Source organism: Mus caroli, unplaced genomic scaffold (genome assembly GCF_978045245.1).
Source record: "Mus caroli unplaced genomic scaffold, Mus_caroli_1 scaffold_5, whole genome shotgun sequence".
Lineage (NCBI taxonomy): Eukaryota > Metazoa > Chordata > Mammalia > Rodentia > Muridae > Mus > Mus caroli.
In genome coordinates this window covers 50,801,575-50,809,743 of record NW_028227260.1, presented here as the reverse complement: position 1 = coordinate 50,809,743, position 8,169 = coordinate 50,801,575, and the positions used below count along the sequence as shown (strand labels likewise).

The 8,169-nt window shown below is 38.3% G+C and overlaps 1 pseudogene; it reads right to left on the bottom strand.

Moving 5' to 3' along the window:
- Positions 1-4,382: 4,382 nt before the first annotated feature.
- On the bottom strand, positions 4,383-7,771 carry LOC110286360 (TIM double twin CX3C motif protein pseudogene; annotated as a pseudogene).
- Positions 7,772-8,169: the final 398 nt, after the last annotated feature.

Below are 8,169 nucleotides of genomic sequence, written 5' to 3'. Positions count from 1 at the left end.
CATCTTTTTAATTCTAGACCCTTTTAAATTTTCTTCAGGATTTAGTCAATGACCCACTCATAAATTATAAACTTTTTTGTTTTTTTTGTTTGTTTGTTTTTTTGATACAGGGTTTCCCTGTATAGCCCTGGCTGTCCTAGAACTCACTTTGTAGACCAGGCTGGCCTCAAACTCAGAAATCTGACTGCCTCTGCTTCATTCATAAACTCTTTAATCTTTCATAAATATATTCATTAAGTAGAGCTTCTTTTGCTATTACTTTTAAGCTTTATTACATCATGGTCAGATAGAATACATGGAGTTTTTCATTTGCTATAATTATGTTATTATTTGCTTTGGTACTAATATATTGTCTATTTTAGGTAAACATTCTTAGGATGAACTATAACTAAAAGCAATATGATTTATCTCATTCAAGAATTTCAGCTTATAACCTGTCATTGAAGAAGTCATGGTAGGAATCGGGAACAGAGACCACAAAGGAAGGATTCTTACTGGCTTTTTCTCAGACTCATGCTCAAAATTCCTTTCTTGTGCATTCTAAGACCATTGTTCTAGAGATGCAGCAGCCCACTGTTGTCTGTACCTTCACACATCAACCATCAGTCAAAACAACTGACTGTAGGGAAACCTGATTGGTATACTGCTTCAGGTGAGTATGCTATTCTCAGGTGACATTAGGTTGTGTACAGTTGAGATTAAAAACTAACACACTAAGGGGTGCCACTCCTTGACTTGTACCATATAAAAACATAGGCACACTGCACTTGGTCATCCCTCACTGATTTGTCATATGAACTTCATCTCTGTGCACCAAGACTCAACAGGAAATGAACTTGGAACTGTACATAAGATTTCAGATTGGCTTGATACCCCTATTGATGTGGCATACTTGACATGTTTATTTACTTATTGAAACTACTTGAAACTGCTGCAGTCTATTAAACTTTTTTATATATTCTGACTCACACATATGCATAAAGATAGATACATAGATAGACTCTTTGTCGAATGTGTGATCAACACTACATTTACTATTATTATTAAGTAAGACTGTAGCCAAATAATCTATGCTCACTTATGTCAAGTTAGCAAGAATAGCGAGATTATCTGCTAAATCACTGCTATTGAAACAGTTAAACTTGCGGTGTGAAATTATGTTCTTTTAAAATACATTAGAACATTGTGGAATAATTTTATAAACATGTCTGTTTATGAAATTGCACAGTTATGACAGAGTGTCTTGGCCTGAAACTCCTATGTAAAGATAGAAGACCTTGAGGTGTCTTATTCTACTGCCTTATCTCTTTAATACTGAGACTATCTACTAAGGAATGAAATTACTTACACATATCACACTACTCATTCTGTTGCAGTTCTAGTTTATAATTCTGCTTTTTCTACTGATTCCAAACATTTTTTCATGCTAAACTAACACAGCACTAATTAAGTTCTATCTTCAGACCTATTTTTTTTTTTTATGTGCTTTAAAGTTAACATCAAAATCCAAGATCCAGCAATTCCTCTCCTGGGCATATACCCAGAAGATGTTCCAACTTGTAATACACATGCTTCACTATGTTCATAGCAGCCTTATTTATAATAGCCAGAAGCTAGAAAGAACCCAGATGTCCCTCGACAGAAGAATGGATACAGAAAATGTGGTACATTTACACAATAGAGTACTATTCAGCTATTAAAAGCAATGAATTTATGAAATTCTTAGGCAAATGGATGGATCTGGAGGATATCATGCTGAGTGAGGTAAGCCAATCACAAAAGAATACATATGATATGGACTCACTGATAAGTGGATATTAGGCCAGAAACTTAGAATACCCAAGATACAATTTGCAAGACACATGAAACACAAGTAGAAGGGAAACAAAAGTGTGGATACTTCATTCCTCCTTAGAATTGGGAACAAAATACCCACGGAAGGAGTTACAAAGACAAAGTTCGGAGCAGAGCCTGAAGGAACGACCATCCAGAGGCTGCCCCACTTGGGGATTCATCCCATAAACAACCACCAAACACAGACACTAGGCAGATGCCAACAAGAGCCTGTTGACAAGAGCCTAACTGTCTCCTGTAAGGCTCTGCCAGTTCCTGGCAAATACAGAAGTGGATGCTCACAGTCATCCATTCGATGGAGCACAAGGTCACCAATGAAGGAGCCAGCGAAAGTTCCCAGGGAGCTGAAGGCATCTGAAGTCCCATATGAAGAACATTAATATGAACTAACCAGTACCAACAGAGTTCCTTGGAACTATACCACCAAACAAAGAAAACACATGTTGGATATTGTGTCTTTAGATATATGTAGCAGAGGAGGGCCTAGTTGGTAATCAATGGGAAGAGAGGCCCTTGGTCCTATGAAGGCTCTATGCCCCAGTATAGGGGAATGCCACGACCAGGACTGGGAGTGTGTGGGTTTGGGAGCAGGGGGAGAAGGAGGGGATAGAGGATTTTTTTAAGAGGAGAAACTAGGAAAGGGGATAACATTTGAAATGTAAATAAAGAAAATCTCTAAAAAAAAATTCCTTATATTTTTCTCCTTGGAAATAAATGTTTTGACTCTTTTATTTTACCTAGGGATACCACTTTGCATAACTTGTGAAAATCTTATCATAATTTGGATAGAAAAATTTTACTTTATATTTATCTCATTAAAATTACAGGGATCTCTTCGATATGCTGATATCTTCCAGTATTACTGCTTTTAAAAACAATTTAAATTTAAACCACCTAGTTAGAACTCATTGCTTCAAGACTAGACAGCCAGACAGTTAAGTGGATAAGAGCATTCATTGCTCTTCCAGAGCACCCACATTTGATTCCAATGACCTATATTAATCACCCTACAACTGTCTGTAAATAAAGCTCTAAGCAGGACCACATGGCTTTAGGCTTGGGAATGGCCTACCTCAGGTAAATGTACCCTAGCACAGGCATACACATACATATAATTTAAAATGATAAAATAAATCTCTTGAAAACTATTGTGTCACTCTTGTGTTGTCCTTCTTCATTCTAGGATTCATCTTTTATACATGATGCATAATCTCCATATTCTAGGTATGTCTTTTACCTTATGATTTTTAGTATCATCTCTCTTAGGTTTATTTGCACACACACACACACACACACACACACACGTGAGCATGTGCGTGTGCGTGTGCGTGTGTGTGTATGTGTGTTTATACTTTTGACTTTTCTTCCATTTACTGATTTTCCAGAAATTAATTTTTTGAGACAATGAAACTTTCTTTGAAATCCAAACCATTTGGAAAATATATTTCAGGATTGACACAGCAAGCAGAGTATTATATCACTGGTTCAAATAATTTGTTGGTATAAATAAAACATACTATTCATCCGAAAAATAAGCTCCAGTGGAAATGGGATTTGGTAAGAAAGTGTGTGCCTATCTTTCTCTATTGTGGCCTTAGCTTTCCTTTGGTCCAATTTGCTTTCTTTTAGACATCCTTGTTGCTAGAGGATTACCTCTATAAGGAAACTACTAGCGTTGAGTAATGTTTGGTTTGCACATTTATTCTGTGAAATCTATGTTTTTTCCAGATCTACTACTTCTCAACAATTCCTATTTTACTGGTTATTCCCAGCAACTGATATGTGAGTGACTATCAAACCCCATTGCTCTTCATGAGGATGTGTCACTTTGCTTCACAAGTCAGTTAGAAAGTGGTTTCCCATATATACTGTGACACTGACTGGTTTCTTTTGGAGTTTCCAGAATAAATGAATTTCAAGAAATTGACCTTCCCATCTTGATGGCCAGAAAATACAAGTAACCTTTAAGAGTTATAGAAACTACTCTCTCTCCTATATCTTAAATCCACTTTGTGCCCTTGCATATAAGGCAAATCCAAGGAAAATAAAGATCTGAGAAGGAAACCCTTTCCTGTCTCTAAACTCCTAGTTGACTGCGTTTTGTTTCACAGCATATGCAAGGTGGTGTGGTGCTACTTGTGGTAAATGGGATTTGTCAAGCTCCTCTGAGGAGATGCACCTCTTTTTAAACCAGCATGTTGAAGAGAGCTCCCAGGTTGCATGCCTGTGTAATAAGAATCTTAGCCCTTGGCACAAGAGCAATCTCTACTGTCAGAACAAGCACTTGCACATGAAAATTCAGAATCTAGAAATCTTCTGCCATCCAAATTTTAACATCTGCCTCTTTCCACTTCATCTTTTAAGATTCAGATTTAATGGAAGTGGTTTTTAATGATGATGAGAAGAATTAGCCTGGAACTTGCTGTGTCCCAAATTGTCCTCATTCATAAACATGGCTTAACATATTTAACTTCCACTCATCTTTTTAAATAGCCTTCCATAGCTCCAATAGTCACTCGCAAATAAATTTATTTCCCAATAGATGACAAAGACTCCTTCATCTTTTTTGGTTATTTTTGGGATGTGGTGCATGTGATCATCACACACTTATCCACACAGCTGTCTAGTAGTTACTTCGCCTGCAGCGAATTATTTCCCACATCCATTGAGTCTTTGGCGTTGGCATTGTAATGCATGGTGCAGCAGGCCAGGCAGTACTGGATCTTTTCCAGATTGCTGGTCACAATGCTTTGGGCTTGAGCCAGGCACATGGATGCACTTGATGCATTGGTGCATCTGCTGTATAGATACTTGTTTGTCCTCACAGCACTTTTCCTCATAGTGTTCACAGCCTCCTACACCAGGACCTGCTGCACTTCTACCATGGTAAACCAGAAATTAATTTGAAAGTTAATCTTTAGGTTTTCATATTTTCAAATATCCAAATGTCTTTTATTCATTCATCTTCTCTTGTGTGTGTGTGCGCACACACACACGTGTGTGCATGCGCATGTGTGTGTTATGAACCTACTTCTGGTGCTTTTTATTTTTTCTATTATATTTAGAACTTCATACCTAAGTACTGTATTTACATTATTTCCATCTCCTTAAATCTTCCCAAACTCAACTTGTGTCTTCCACAAATGCATCTCAAATTCATGACATAATTATAAAAATTGGTGGTACATTTCATCCTCCTACTCAATTATTTTTGTTCTTTTGTTGGGGGCAGGTGTAGGTGTACATGATCATGAAAGTGCATATAGAAGTTCATGTGCAGGATGTCAGAAATCTCTATTGCCATTCACATTACATTTGGAAACAGAGTTCATGCCTGATCCTAGACCTTATAATCTGGACTTGATTGACCCCTTGGATATTCCCGTCTCTGGCCACCAATGCTGAAGTTACAGGCATATAAGTCCTTGTGAATTTGAGAATTAATCTTTCAAGTCATGTATAAAGAATTGTGTTGGAATTTTGATGGGAACTATATTGAATATGTATATTGCTCTTGGTAAAATGGCAGTTTTCACTGTGCTAATCCTACCAATCATTGAATATGGGCTAGATCCAGGACAGCCAAGTTTAGACAGAGAAGGAGTTGGAAAAACAGATAGCTAGTGATAAGGGGTACATGTTCCAGTTTCTACAAGCAGCAGAGATTGGTAGCTTTGGCCATGTAGTCCTGGATTTAGAGTGAAAATAGAAGGGACTACTGGAACAATTGATGCAGATCAACTGGAGCTAAGAAATTAGTGGTGATTAAGAAGAGACCAGCATCACTGAGGTGAAATCTTCTGGGAAATGTGTTCTAAGAGTACAAAGAAGCTGCACCTCATGCTGCAGTTGGACTTGGTAATGTGTAAAAATCACCCAGGTGGTACTGGTTTTGAATGTATGAAGGGGGTCATGGAGAACATCTGAGGCTTAGCACTGTGAGAAGCTAGGGAAGGCTACTGGTGAAGGTGCAGCCTCAGTTGCAGTTCATGGCTCAGGACTGAAAGAGGACATTGAAAGAAGTTGAGGCTTGGCACCATGGAGAAAGCCTATTGTTGAAGACTAGTTGCAGCATAAGATCCAAGGGTGTTGGAGATACCAATACCATAGGATTATCATCAAGAACAGCAATGGCTTACCTCATTCAGGATGATATCCTCCAGATCTATCCATTTGCCTAAGGATTTCATGAATTCATTGCTTTTAATTGCTGAGTAGTACTCCATTGTGTAAATGTACCACATTTTCTGTATCCATTCATCTGTTGAGGGACATCTGGGTTCTTTCCAGCTTCTAGCTATTATAAATAAGGCTGCTAGATTTTGATAACAGGACCCTGATATATCAGATCTCTCTTGTGAGGCTATGCCAGTGCCTGGAAAATACAGAAGTGGATGCTCACAGTCATCTATTTGTTGGAACACAGGGCCCCTAATGAAAGAGATAGGAAAGTACCCAAGGAACTAAAGGGTTCTGCAACCCTATAGGAGGAACAACAATATGAACTAACCATTAACCCCCAGAGCTGTCTCTCTAGTTGCATATGTAGCAGAGGATGGCCTAGTCGGCCATCAATGGGAGGAGAGGCCCTTGGTCTTTTGAAGATCATATATCCCAGTACAGGGGAATGCCAGGGCCTGGAAGTGGGAATGGGTGGGTGGCAGAGCAGGGTGTGGGGAGAGTATAGGGGGCTTTCAGGATAGCATTTGAAGAAAATATCTAATAAAAAAATTTACAAAAACAAAAGCAAAAAACAAATCAAAACAAAACAAACAAACAAATGCAATGGCACTGGAGTGGATCAACCTGAAAATTGCTACAGAGGGCAGAGCTGAAGAAATGTTGTCAGACCTTTGGAGGAACCCAGAGATCATGTGTGGATCCCAAATATTGAAACATGAAGCTGTAATATTGAATTTGCCTAGGAGATCCCAAAATGTTCAAGAAGCCAGGGCTGTGGGCTATCAGTTGAGGAAAGCTGCTATCAGTGAGTGGAACCAGCCTAGGAAAAAGAACTTTGTTGCAGTCAACAAAGAAGAAAGAGGAGTTGAAGATCTAAAGACCTGCTTTGACATCAGAAGTGGAGATGCAGAGTTCGGGGTTTGCCCAGTTTGTCTCCTGTCTTGCTTTGGGGATTATAGTTAAGTGATTGGATTATTCTCAGAAGAGATCTTGAGCTTTGGATTTTTATTATTGTTGAGACTGCTATAGACTATGGGGGCTTTGAACATTGGATTAAATGTATTTTTATTATGCTATGGGTAAGTATGGCCCCCATATCCTCATGTGTTTGAATAATCTTATGGGGGCCAGGGAGTGGAATGTAATGGTTTGTATGTGCTTGGCCCAGGGAGTGGTACAATTAGCAGATGTAGCCTTGTTGGAATAGGTGTGTCAATGTGGATGTGGACTTTAGTAACCTAGTCCTTGATGCCTGGAAGTGAGGCTTCCTCTAGAAACCTTCAAATGAAGATGTAGAATTCACAGATCCTCTTGCACCATGACTGCCTGGATGCTTTCTTGCTCCCACATTAATGAAAACAACTGAACCTTTGAATTTTTAAGCCAGCCCCAATTAAATGTTGTTTGTAAGAGTTGTCTTAGTCATGGTGTCTGTTCACAGCAGAAAAACCTAACTAAGACAGGTATGCACATTGTATCCCTGATCTCTCTAAGACTTTTATCATGAAGGGGTGACGTATTTTGTCAAAAGTTTTTGGGTTTGTTGTTGTTGTTTTGTTTTGGGTTTTGTTGTTTGTTTTTGGCATCTAATGAGATGATCATGTTTTCTCCCTGACTGAATTTCACACCTCTTCAATAATACAGGAATATCTTCCAATCTCAAGGCACTTAACTTATTCACATCTGCAAAGTTATATGGTGGATTGCATTGAGGAATTGTGGTATATTTGACCATACCTGCAGTCCTGGGGCAAAGCCTACTTGATCATGATGGCTGAGGTCTTAGATATGTTCTTGGATTGAGCTTATGAGTATTTTCTTCAGTATTTTTGCATCAATATTCATAAGGAAAATTGGTCTGATTTTTTTCTCTGAGACTTTTATGGTTTAGCTATCAGTAAGATTTCGGCCTTAGAAAAGGAATTTGGCAATGTTCTTTCTGCTTCTATTTTGTGCATTCGCTTTTAGGAGTATTGGCATTAACTCTTGTTTGAAAGTATGGTAGACTTCTGTGCTAAAACCATCTGACCCAGGGCTTCTTTCTTATTTATTTATTTATTTATTTAAAATTTGTAGAATTTAATGACTGCCTCTATTTCCATAGATGTTATAGAACTATTTAGATAGTTTACC